The sequence below is a fragment of the Macaca thibetana genome, chromosome 10 (genome assembly GCF_024542745.1).
Source record: "Macaca thibetana thibetana isolate TM-01 chromosome 10, ASM2454274v1, whole genome shotgun sequence".
Taxonomy (NCBI): domain Eukaryota; kingdom Metazoa; phylum Chordata; class Mammalia; order Primates; family Cercopithecidae; genus Macaca; species Macaca thibetana.
The window spans coordinates 6,253,535-6,265,772 of record NC_065587.1 but is presented as its reverse complement, the minus strand read 5'-3'; the positions used below and the strand labels follow the sequence as shown (position 1 = coordinate 6,265,772).

The 12,238-nt window shown below is 45.9% G+C and overlaps 1 protein-coding gene, 1 long non-coding RNA gene and 1 pseudogene across 2 annotated transcripts in view; 2 read left to right on the top strand and 1 right to left on the bottom strand.

Annotated features, from left to right (window-relative positions):
* The window catches only part of LOC126964030 (keratin, type I cytoskeletal 18-like), a 32,298-nt pseudogene extending 26,055 nt beyond the window's left edge, over positions 1 to 6,243 (top strand).
* The window catches only part of SULT4A1 (sulfotransferase family 4A member 1), a 996,812-nt gene that overhangs the window by 712,266 nt on the left and 272,308 nt on the right, over positions 1 to 12,238 (bottom strand). The gene's annotated exons all lie outside the window — the stretch shown is intronic.
* On the top strand, positions 7,316 to 10,382 carry LOC126963698 (uncharacterized). The gene is made up of 5 exons (XR_007729197.1): positions 7,316 to 7,415; positions 7,571 to 7,637; positions 8,466 to 8,547; positions 9,310 to 9,426; positions 9,972 to 10,382. It is a non-coding gene; the product is annotated as an uncharacterized LOC126963698 (long non-coding RNA).

Sequence of the window (12,238 nt, the reverse complement as noted above, 5' to 3'; positions counted from 1 at the left end):
AAGATTTAAATTCAATCGTAACTATATCACCTTCAATGTAAGTAGTCCAGACACTCTAATTTAAAGGTAAAGATTGTGAGACTGATTTCAGTTTTTTGTTGGTTTTTTGTTTTTTGTTTGTTTGTTTGTTTGTTTTTTGAGACAAAGTCTCACTCTATCGCCAGGCTGGAGTGCAGTGGCACAATCTTGGCTCACTGCAACCTCCACCTCCCGAATTCAAGCAATTCTTCTGCCTCAGCCTCCCGATTATCTGGGATTACAGATGCCCACCACCGAGCCCAGCTAATTTTTTGTAGTTTAGTAAAGAAGGGGTTTCACCATGTCGCCCAGGCTTGTCTCAATCTCCTGACCTCAGGTGATCTGCCCACCTTGGCCTCCCAAAGTGCTGGGATTACAGACATGAGCCACCATGCCCGGCTAAGTTTTTTTTTGTTTTTTTTTTTTTAAGGTAAAACTCTATATACTGATTACAGAATGTCAACATTAAACATAAAGACACACATAGGTTAAGAGTAAAAAGATGGAAAAAGGCTGGGCGTGCTGGCTCATGCCTGTAATCCCAGCACTTTGGGAGGCCAAGGCGGGTAGATCACCTGAGGTCAGGAGTTTAAGACCAGTCTGGCCAACATGGTGAAACCCTGTCTCTACTAAAAATACAAAAAATTAGCCACAGTGGCGGGTGCCTGTAATCCCAGCTACTCTGGACAGGAGAATCGCTTGAACCCAGGAGATGGAGGTTGCAGTGAGCTGAGATCACACCACTGCACTCCAGCCTGGGTGACAAGAGTGAAATTCCATCTCAAAAAATAAATAAATAAATAAATAAAGATGGAAAAATATATGCCTTCTTAAGATTAACCTCAAGGGCCGGGCGCGGTGGCTCACGCCTGTAATCCCAGCACTTTGGGAGGCCTAGACGGGCGGATCACAAGGTCAGGAGATCGAGACCATCCTGGCTAACACGGTGAAACCCCGTCTCTACTAAAAGTACAAAAAAAACTAGCCGGGCGAGGTGGCGGGCGCCTGTAGTCCCAGCTACTCGGGACGCTGAGGTTGGAGAATGGCGTAAACCCAGGAGGCGGAGCTTGTAGTGAGCCGAGTTCGCGCCACTGCACCCCAGCCTGGGTGACAGAGCAAAGACTCCGTCTCAAAAAAAAAAAAAAAAAAAAAAAGATTAACCTCAAAAATCTCAAAGTGTGGATATTAATATTGGAAAGGTAGAGTTTAGAGAAAATAATATTACCAATAATACAGAAGGTCGTTTAATGATGAAGGGGTCCCTGCATCAAGAGACAACTAATTCTAAAGGTTTATGCACTTGTTAACAGAAATTCAAAATGCATACAGCAAAACTGACAGAACAGAACTGAAAGTAGGAATAGACATATCTACAGTTGTAACTGGAGATTTCATTACTCCTGTTTAATAATATAATGATTAGATAGAAAATTGGTAGAATATAAAAGATTTGAACATTATCAACCACATAACCTAATCAACATATAAAGCACTCCACCCACAATAGCAGAAAGCACACTGTTTTCAAGTAGCACAAAACATTTACCAAGATAGACAATTTCCTGGGCCCTAAAGCAAGTCTCAGAAAGTTGGAATGGGTTTAAATCAGACAAAGTATATTCTCTGACCACAATTGGGTTAAATTAGAAATCAATAATGGGGAGATGCCTGGAAAATGTCCAAGTATTTTGAAACTAAAAAACACATTTCTAAATAATTCACTATTTAAAGAAGAAATCACAAGTGAAATTATCATTTTTAACTAAATGAAAATGAAAACTTCACATATCAAAATATGTGGGATACAGCTAATGCAGTGCACAGAGGGAAATTTTTTTATTGGTAAATGCTCCTATTAGAAATGAAGAAAGTTTTCAAATTGACTTAAACTTGCATCTTAAGAAATCAGACAAAGTAGAGCTAAGTAAGTAGAAAAAAGGAATGATGAGAAGCAGAAATTAATTAATTGGAAAACAGGAGAAAAACAAAGAAAATAAATAGAAACAAAGGTTTGCTCTTTTAAGTAAGTTGTTAAAATTAATACACCTGTAGCCAGACTAATCATGACCGAAAGAGAGCAGACACAAGTTTTCAGCATCGTGAATGAGAGAGGAGATACCACTACAGACCCTACAGACATTAAAAGGATAATATGAACATTGTGATGCCAATACGTCACACAACTTAGATAAACTTTCGACAAATTCCTTGAAAGTGCTCATACTGCCGAATCTCACTCAAGAAGAAATAGACAACCTAAATAACTTTATACCTAGTAAAGAAATTTAATTTGTAGTGAAAAAAAACCTTCCAACAAAGAAAACTCCAGGTCCAAATGGCTCCGCTTGTGAATTTTACCAAACATATAAAGAAGAAATAATGCCAGTTCTATACAAACTCTTTCATAAAATTGAAAATGTTGGAACACACCTCAATTCATTCTGTAAGGCCAGCAATATCCTGATATTAAAACTAGACAAAAATATTACAAGAAAAAAAAAAAACTACAAACCAACATCTCTCACAAAAGTTCTTAAACAAATTTTAGCATATCAAATTTAAATTCACACACACACACACACACACACACACACACAGATAGAAAGAATAATGCACCTTGTTAGCATGGGGCTTACCCAAGGAGGGCAAGCTTGGTTTAACATCTGAAAATCAATGTAATTCACCATCTTAAAAGGCTAAATAAGAAAAACATTAGATAGAAGAAATAAGACGTGGTGTCCAACAGATGAGTTGGGTGATTATAATTAATGTTAATTGATTATACGTTTCAAAATAGCTAGAAGGGAGTAATTTGAATGTTCCTAGTGTAAAGAAAAGATAAATATCCATCCATTGTGATTGCAATTACCCTGATTTGATTATGTAAATGTATCAAATTATCACCTGTACCTCGAAAATATGCACAGCTATTATTTATCGATTAGTTAAAAATATTTTCAAAGAACAATATAATCCTCTCAATAGATACAGAAAAGGCATTTGACAAAATCCAACATCCATTCCTGATTTTCCTTTTTTAAACTCAACAAACTAGAGATAGAAGATTACTTTCTCAACCTGAAAAACGGCATCTAAGGAAAATCCACAGTTAATATCATAGTCAATGATGAAAAGCTAAATGCTTCCTCCTTCCCCCCCAAATCAGAAATGAGGCAAGTATGCCTACTCTTACCACTTGTACTTAACGTTGTATTGGAGGTGCTTACCAGTGTATTGAGGCACAAAAAATAAAAAGAAATAAAGGCATCCAGATAGGAAAGGATGTACTAAAACTATCTTTATTCATAGACAACATGACTGTTTCTGTTGAAAATCTAAACAAATCTACAAAAACCCACAAGAACTAATAAGTGAGTCTGGCAAGGTTTCAGGATACAAAATCTATAGATAAAAATTAATTGCTTTCTATATACCAGCAATGAACCATCAGAAATTGAAATTTTAGAAAATAACCATTTAACATAGCATAATATGAACTATTGAGGATATAAACAAGAATTGTCCACTGGAAACTATGGAACATTGGCAAGAGAAATTAAAGACCAAAATAAATAGGGTGATACAATGTGTTCATGGAGTGAAAGACTCAACGTTGTTGTGATGGTTACTATTACATGTCAACTTGCCTGGGCTAAGGGATGCCCAGGTAGCTGGTAGAACATGATTTCTGGGCGTATATGGGAGGGTGTTTCTGAACGAGATTAGAATTTAAATCAGTAGACAGAGTAAAGACATCCACCTTTATAAATGTGGGTGGGCAAAAATGCAGAGGAAGGATGAATTCTCTCTCTCTCTTTCTGTTTCTCTTTCTCTCTCTCTCTCTCTCTCTCTCTCCCCGCCCTCCTTGAATTGGGACATCCATCTTCTTCTATCCCTGGACACTAGAGCTCCTGGTTCTTAGGCCATCAGACTCTGAAACAGACACCAGCATTCTTCTGCCCCTACCCAGTACTCAGGCCTTCAGACTAAATGACAGCACCTGCACTCTTGCATCTCCAGGTTGCAGGTTGCACATCATGGGACTTTTTGACCTTCATGATTACATGAGCCAATCCCTACAATAAATCTTCTCTCATATCCATCTGACTAGCTGTATACAGATAGATAGATATACTATTGGTTCTGTTTCTCTGGAAACAGAAGAACCCTGAGAAAACCCAAACTAACGTAATTGTTATGATGTCAATTCTCCCCAAATTGATCTATAGATGTGCCACAGTCCCAATTAAAATCCCAACAGGCTTTTCTGGTAGAATTTGACAAGCCGATTCTAAAATTAATATGAAAATGCAAGCAACTCAGAATAACCAGAGTTGTTTTGAAAAAGAAGAACAAAGTTGGAGGATTTATACACTTGGTTTCAAGACTGATTATAAAGCTACAATAATCAAGACTGTGGAATTTGCATAAAGATGAACATATAGATCAATAGAAAACAGACTGTAGAAATAGACCCACACATATATAGTCAATTGATTTTCAACAAACGTTTAAATAAACTTTTTCAATAAAAAGTGCTGAAATGATTTCACAGCCGTATGTTTTTAAAAAATGAAACTTGAAACTTCACATTTATACAAAAAGTCACTTGAAATGCATTGTAGATCTAAATGTAAGAGCTAAAGTAAAACTTTTTCAAGAAGATATAGGAGAAAATCTTTGTGACTTCAAGTTTGGCAAAATATATTACAAAAAGCACAAATTATAAAAAGAAAAATTGGATAAATTGAACTGCATCAAACTTAAAAGTGTTTGTTCCCTAAAACACACTGTTCCACAAATGAAAAGGAAAGTCACACACTAGAAGAAAGTACATACAAAATACGCATCGGACAAAGGGCTTGTATCTAGAATTATGTAAATAACTCTTGCTCGGCGAAGCCCGAGTCCTGTCCTCTCGCCCTCCTCCCCGGACAGTTTGAGCTTCACCACTCACTCCACATTCTCCACCAACTACAGGTCCCTGGGCTCTGCCCAGGAGCCCAGCTATGGTGCCCGGCCAGTCAGCAGTGCAGCCAGCGTCTATACAGGCACTGGGAGCTCTGGTTCCAGGATCTCCGTGTCCCATTCCACCAGCTTCCAGGCCGGCATAGGGTCCGTGGGCCTGGCCACGGGGATGACCGGGGGTCTGGCAGGAATGGGAGGCACCCAGAACGAGGAGACTATGCAAAACCCGAACGACCGCCTGGCCTTCTACCTGGACAGAGTGAGGCACCTGGAGACCGAGAACCGGAAGCTGGAGAGCAAAATCTGGGAGCACCTGGAGAAGAAGGGACCCCAGGTCAGAGACTGGAGCCGTTACTTCAAGACCACCAAGGACCTGAGGGCTCAGAGCTTGGCAATTATTGTGGACAACGCCTGCATTGTTCTGCAAATCAACAACGCCTGTCTTGATGCTGATGACTTTAGAGTCAAGTATGAGACAGAGCTGGCCATGCGCCAGTTTGTGGAGAGCGACATCCATGGACTCCGCAAGGTCATTGATGACACCAACGTCACTCGGCTGCAGCTGGAGACAGAGATTGAGGCTCTCAAGGAGGAACTGCTCTTCATGAAGAGGAACCATGAAGAGGAAGTAAAAGGCCTACAAGCCCAGATTGCCAGCTCTGGGCTGACCATGGAGGTAGATCCCCAAATCTCAGGACTTCGCCAAGATCATGGCAGCCCTCCGGGCCCAAAATGACAAGCTGGCTCGGAAGAACGGAGAGGAGCTGGACAAGTACTGGTCTCAGCAGATTGAGGAGAGCACCACAGTGGTCACCACACAGTCTGCCAAGGTTGGAACTGCTGAGATGACGCTCATGGAGCTGCGATGTACAGTCCAGTCCTCGGTGATCCACTTGGACTCGATGAGAAGTCTGAAGGCCAGTTTGGAGAACAGCCTGAGGGAGGTGGAGGCACCACTACACCTTGCAGATGGAGCAGCTCAACGGGATCCTGCTGCACCTGGAGTCACAGCTGGCACAGACCCGGGCAGAGGGACAGCACCAGGCCCAGGAGTACGAGACCCTGCTGAACATCAAGGTCAAGCTGGAGGCTGAGATCGCCACCTACTGCCACCTGCTGGAACATGGCGAGGACTTCAATCTCCATGCCCTGGACAGCAGCACGTCCATGCAAACCATCCAAATGACCACCACCCGCCAGATAGTGGATGGCAAAGTGGTTTCTGAGACCAATGACACCAAAGTTCTGAGACATTAAGGCAGCAGAATCAGGGTACCCTTTGAGGAGCAGAAGGCCAATAAAAAGTTCAGAGGTTAAAAAAAAAAAAAACTCTTACAACTCAATAATTTAAAAAATCTGGCTGGGCAGGGTAGCTCACGCCTGTAATCCCAGCACTTTGGGAGCCTGAGGAGACAGATCACCTGAGGTCAGGAGTTCTAGACCAGCCTGGCCAATGTGGTAAAATCCTGTCTCTATTAAAAATATAAAAATTAGCTGGGCGTGGTTGTGCATGTTTTTAATCCCAGCTACTCAGGAGGCTGAGGCAGGAGAATCACTTGAACCTGGGAGGTGTGGGTTGCAGAAAGCTGAGATCGTGCCACTGCACTCCAGCCTGGGCAACGAGAGCAAAACTCTGTCTGAAAAAAAAAAAAAATTAAAACTTCCCAAAAATGGGCAGAAGATTTAAGCAAACACTTCACCAAAAAAGATATATAAATGGCAAATAAATACATTAAAATGATCTTCAACACCATTAGTCATTGGGGGAGGGGAGTACACATTTTAATCACAGCAAGATACCACTACATATCCACCAGAATACCTAAAATTTAAAGACCCTAACAAGTGTTGACAAAGATATGGAGCAACTAGAATGCATACGTTGTTGGTAAGAATGTGAAATGGTACAACCACTTTAAGAATCAATATGGCAATTTCCCATAAAGTTAAACAAAATCGATGTGACCACACAATTCTATGTCTAGTTATTTATTCAATTAAAAAATGAAAGCATGTGTCCACATAAAAACTTGTACAAGAATATTCATAGCACTTTTATTTGTGATAGCCAAAAACTATCAAGAACTCAAACATCCGTCAACAGGAGAGTGGATAAATATTCCATTCTAAACCATGGAATATCATTTAACCACAGAAAGGAGCAAACTGCAACACATAGATGACTCTCAAAAACATTCTCCTAGGTGACAAAGCCTGATACAGAAGATTATGTGCTGTGTGATGTCATCTATATGAACTTCTAGAATAGACAGGGCTCCTCTATGCTGATAGAAATTGGAACAGCACGGCTTGCCGGGGGTGGGGAGGGCAGGTGCTAGAGCCTGGGATCCACTGGGAGGGTGACCTGGTGAGAGATTTTACAGCTGTAGAAAATGTCCTCTACCTTGAGAGAGGCGTGTGACACGGGAGTAAGTTTGCCAAAATTCATCAAACTGTGCTAAGATCTGTGCACTTCACTGAATATAAACATCATTTAAATGTCTACTTCATTTAAAAAACAAAGAAGCTGATTGGAAGTGCTGAGCCCTTGGGTAGCGTTTTCTGACTGTGGTCTCCACTGCAGGTGATCTGGCAGAGCGCTTCCCCGCGGGGTCACTGGGGGTCAGAGTGTGAGGATTTCCACTTGGAAGGTCAGTGGAACTGACCCCAACCAAAATGATCCCCCAGCTCCCGCCTGCTGCATGTGAGGCCTGGCTGCTGGTGTTCCGGGGGCTGCAAGGAGAAAGAGGCGGGGGTCTCCAATATTCAGTACATGCCCTGCTTTTGGAGTGGCATCCCCCAATCCAGAGGCCTCTGCCCGACCCTTTCTTAAAATAAATCTGGGGTTTTCTGCCAGGCTCAGGGAGGGGCAATCTCCCAGCTGTGCAAGCAGTGGGAGTGGAGAGCTGTCTCTGTCCCTATCCCTCCCATGAGAGGAAGACTAACTGCTCTTGTTTGAAACAATCCTCCTTCACTCCCCTCCAGAAGTATCTGGCATCTCCAGCCTCCCAGCCCATTGTTGCTTCTCAGCTTTGCATGCTGCTGGCCGTGTTTCAGCTTCTCAAGCTCACCTAGTGGGTTACGGCTCATCCACCAGGTTTCCAGTCTCCCAAATGGTGCTTGGGCCTCCTCCCCTTTTCTCTTTCTGCTTGAGGGTAGTGTCTGTAAAGTGATCTTTACCATCATTTTAGTGGGATCTCAAGAAGAGGCAAATGTATGCGTGTGTGTGTCTGCCACCATCTTTCTCAGTAAGTCCAGTCTTTGCACCTTTTATCCTCATGGTTGCAATGTGGCTGCTCCTGCTCTGGGCATCAGATCCACATTCCAGGAAGGAAGAAGGGTGTGTGCCCTGAGACCATCCCCTTTGATGGGAAATCAAACTGGCAGACTTTCTCTTATGTCCATGGCCACTCCTAGCTGCAAGCGAACCTGGTAACTCCTGTTTTTAAGAGGGCAAACTTTTCACTCCAACAAAACAGGTTGTTTAAGGAGAATGGACAGTTACACATCCTGCTTGGGAGACAATCACTGAACCAGCGGGGAACACTGCATGATGGGCTGGTGGGGCGTGGGGGTCAGTACAGCATGACACAGAAGGCGAGCTTGTTCCTTGAGAGAAAAACAAAGTGCTGGCCCCAGAGGTGAGGAAGGGTTGCTGGCAGGCAGAGAGGACACTGGAGCCCACGGTAGATCCTCCTTGATCATTCACTCCCAGTTCCCTTCCTGCTCCTAGTTCAGTCCCTGACTCCTCTTCTCAGTGCCGTCACTGTCCCTGTCCTGCGACCAGAGTAGGGGATGGGAGGGGAGGTCTGCACGTTGCTGAGCCTTGTGGAAAGGTGACCGTGGACCTCTGGGAGGATGATCTCATCACTTTCTGAAGGAGACGTCGAGCTGAGATGCTAACAATAGCCAAGCACGATGCCGGCCTGATTGGAGAAGCTAAAAAAAGAAGCTCGTTCCAAAGCCTCATCAGGGAAGAGAAGGGCCACGAAGGCAGGTTTGCAGGGCTTTAGGGAGGAGGGGGAGAGGGATGCAGAGGGATGGACTGAGTGGCCTGAGTCTCAGCACAGCTGTGGCCATGGGCTGCCTCCATGTCCAGGAACGCCAGGTCTGCCATGCACCACCCACCTGCCCCCAAGTTTGCACAGGGCACCTGGGAAGACCTTCAGCCCTACTGGGCCGCCCCTTGAGTACCCTCTCTGGTTCCTGGAGCTTGGCCTGCCTTGGGAGGAGGAGAAAATGGCCCGTGTCCCCAGAGAGCCCACAAAGTGCTGGCCTAGGTAAGCACTCTTTGTGCCTCGTGCCATGGAACTTTTGCCACAGCCCTACCCACTTTATGGAAGAGGAAACCGAGGCTCAGAAAATCAAGCTGGCAGACTTCCTCTGGAACTTCCTCTGGACATCTGGAGGGACGTCTTGTCAGCAGAGCAGGCTGGACTGGTGAGTTTCCTGCAGCTGGGAGTCCTGGCCAATGTGTTCAGCCCCCTCTGACCTCTCTGCACCCTTGATGTTTTTGAGCCTCATGGCTTGGCTCCCACCAACATCTTCTGTCTCCTCCCCCATGCCCCAAAGGCAGCCGGTGTAGAGGGTGGCAAATGACAACCTCAAGGCCAGAGAGGAGTATAACATGCCCATGGCCACATGGCCAGTAACAGGCAGAACTGGGGCTGGAACCCACGTCGCCTGCTTTCTGGCTTCTTCCTTACACCATAGCACAGCAGAGACGGCGTCAGAGGCGAGGCTGAACAGGCCAGCTAAAAGAGGGTGCTCGAACCCTGCCTGTGGCCACCAGGACCACACCCGGCTTTCTGCCATCAGCCTGGAGAGAAATAACGAGGCCCAAACTGATCTGCACTGAAAAGGCAAAGTTACAAATAAAGAACAGCTTCAAGCCCGATGATTGGAAACTTTGCTGCGTTGCCATCTGTCACAAATGCCACCGCATTCTTCGTAACCCCCAACGACATTTTCCTTTTCATTTTCAGCTTCACAAAGAGGATGCAGCCCTGCCTCCCAGCAGGAGTCAGTTCTGCTCTGAGACGTGAGGCTCACAATCAAATGAAGACTCCTACTGCTGCATCTTGAAGATAATGATGCTGTCACTCCGGGCCAGAACCACAGGAGTGGCAATGAGTGAACAGCCAGCAGAGTGGAGCAGCCACACTGATACAGGTGAGGCTGCAGCACTGCTGCAGCCCAGGGCTGGGCAAAACTGCCCTCCTGTGCCCCAGGAGCCAAGGCCTCTGAGATTGGTGCTGGGACGTCACACAGTGCAGGCAAATCACGTAGACCTCAGAGCAGGATCCCTGGCCATGAGAACTCAAAAGACATAGTCTTTAAAATGAAGACAGAAAACTGTATTTTTTGCCACAATAAAGCTGTGTAACAAACTACCCCAAACGTGGGAGCTTCAAATAAGTGTTTATTTGGCTCACAGTTCAGCAGTTTTGGCTGGGCTCTGTGGTGCGATTCTTCTGGTCTTGGCGGAGCTCACCCACATGTCTGGTGGGCAGCCAGCTGCTGGCAATGAGGCTGAGTGCTCCTCACCCTCCCAGATTGAGCTGGGTGTGTCCTTGTGGCAATGGCAGAGGCACAGGAGAGCAACCAGAGGGTACACAGCCCCCTGAGACTCCAGCTCAAGATGGGCCACAGTCACTTCCACTTTGTCCTGTTGACCAACATGGATCACAGGGCCAGGCCTAGAGTGAGAAGTGGGCAGGCCAACCCAGCCCTGGTGAAACGGGCAGCTCCAGGGAAGGTAGAAAAGTGGGGCCATCACTGCGACCTAGCACCAATGCCTACCCCCGGGACTATAATCTAGAGGAGTAAGTGGATTAAGGGCCAGGAAAACACATGATGAACAAGCGCAGAGGCCTCCTGCATCCAGTCACCAATGGAGGCTGCCTTGGTGAGTCCAGGTGCCATCTCTGCACCGCGTCCCACCCTTCAGCCTCTGGCCCTCTGGGCCAGCCTTCACAGAGGAGTCAACCTGCTCACGCTGAAGCACAATTCTGAGCACGCCACTCCCCTGCTTTAAGCTCACCCACGGCTCCCCACTGCCCTCTGGGCCTCTCTGATTTATCCTGGACTTTCCTCTCAGGCCTCAATGTCCTCTTTTATCCCCCACCTCAAGGCAACACCAACAGAATGGGACCTATGCTCTCTCCTGCCCCGGACCTTTGCACAGGCAGCTCCCTTTGCCTGGAAACTTTGCCTCCTATTATTTCTTTCTTTCTTTTTTTTTTTTTTTTTTTTTTTTTTTTTTTGAGGCAGAGTCTCACTTTGTCACCCAGGCTGGAGTGCAGTGGTACCATCTCAGCTCACTGCAACCTCCACCTCCCAGGTTCAAACGAGTCTCCTGCCTCAGCCTCCTGAGTAGCCAGGATTACAGGCACCCACCACCACGCCCGGCTAGTTTTTGTATTTAGTAGACATGGGGTTTCACCATGTTGGCCAGGCTGGTCTTGAACTCCTGACCTCAGGTGATCCACTCGCCTCAGCCTCCCAAAGTGCTGGGATTACAGGCGTGGGCCACTGCGCCTGGCCTGCCTCCTATTATTTCTGCACCCATCACTCAGGCCCCTGCAGCCTTCCTTGACCCTCCATCCAGGGCCAGGTGCCTCCTCTCGGCTTCCACCACCCAGGGGCTTCCCTGTGTCTGCCACAAGCTGCACTGTGGAATTGCTTACCCTGTCTCTGGAGCACCAGAACATTGTCAGATCCACCTTCAAACTCCCATTGCCCTGCACAGGGCCTGGCACACAGGTGGTGCCTAGTAAAGGTTCCCTCCACCTTACTCTGTCTGATCTTTGGAGCTCTGGGTGAGGGCAGAATCATAAGGTTGAGAAGCAGGAGGAGGCTTAAAGATGGCCTGATTTATACATGGGGAAACTGAGGCCCAGAGAAGGAAAGGAGCTTGCCTAGGGACACAGAGATAAGTGTTCATTCATTCATTCACTCAACAAATTTTTATTACACACCTACTGTTTGCTGGGGAATGTAGAAAACACAGAAACTCCTGCCCTTGTGGAGCCCACGGTCATCAAACCAGTCAAGAAAAAAGCAAATATAAAATTGCGATTGACTCGTGCTACAAAGAGAATTACTCAGAGACGGGAAAGCCTTCCTGGCAGAGGCTGCCAAGGGCCTGCCCAGTGCCCCTCCTTCCCTCTCCTTAGAAACTGACTCTGCCAGCCGGGTGTGGTGACTCACGCCTGTAATCCCAGCACTTTGGGAGGCCGAAGCTGGTGGA